The sequence below is a fragment of the Phoca vitulina genome, unplaced genomic scaffold (assembly GCF_004348235.1).
Source record: "Phoca vitulina isolate PV1807 unplaced genomic scaffold, GSC_HSeal_1.0 scaffold16, whole genome shotgun sequence".
Taxonomy (NCBI): Eukaryota; Metazoa; Chordata; class Mammalia; order Carnivora; family Phocidae; genus Phoca; species Phoca vitulina.
In genome coordinates, this window is record NW_022589719.1 from 25,346,208 (window position 1) to 25,347,157 (window position 950).

The window sequence follows — 950 nt, forward strand, 5'->3', positions numbered from 1 at the left end:
TGTCTTTCTGGTGGGTATGGTTGTGATATTGTGACCTTAATAAGAAATACATATTGATCTCTGGCCCTGACTGCTGACACCGGGCTCCTGGAACTCTTGTTATTTCCTAAGCGATAAGCACACTTGGAGCATCTTTTGTTCTAATATTTGGTCTTTGACCCTGGTTCCTGACACAGTGCTCCTGAAACTCTTGTAATTTTTTTGGGCAGTAGGAGTGTCTTTTGTTCTAAAGAGGCAACTTTGGGTGAGCTCCTGGATGGCTTTCACATGAGGATTAATTGATCACCAGAAAAACCAAGCCATGATTAGAAACTTAGAATTTTCAGCTCCCCTTACCTCTATTTTGTTGAGAAGAGAGAGGGGCTGAAAATGGAGTTAATGGCCCGCCTTGCCTATGTAATGAAGCCTCCATAAACATCCCCAAAGCTGGGGCTTGGAAAGCTCCCAGGGGGGTGAACATATCCATGTGTCTGAAGAGTGACAGATCCCACTGCATGGGGACAGAAGTTCATACACTTGGGAACCTCCCAGACCTTGCCCTATGTACACATTTTTTCATTTGGCTCTTCATCTATATCTTTTGTCATATTCCTTAATAAACTAGTAAACGAAAGTAAGTATTTCCTTGAGTTCTATGAACCACTCTAGGTATCTCATTGAAGCCTAGGAGGAGGTCATGGGAAACTCCAATCTATAGCTGGTTGTGGTGGGAAACCTCCATCTATTTGGTGACCAGAAGTGTCAGAAGTGAAGCATGATCTGTGAGTAGTAAAGGAGACTCACAGGAAAGAAACATACAGTAGGGAGGAATGGGGTTTTCCTTACAACAGCAGGGAAAGACTGAGTTTTTCCAAAAGAGTCCTAGTTTCTCATTTGGTTTTCATTATGCTGGTTTCTCTCTCTTTTCTTTCTTTCTTTCTTTCTTTCTTTCTTTCTTTCTTTCTTTCTTT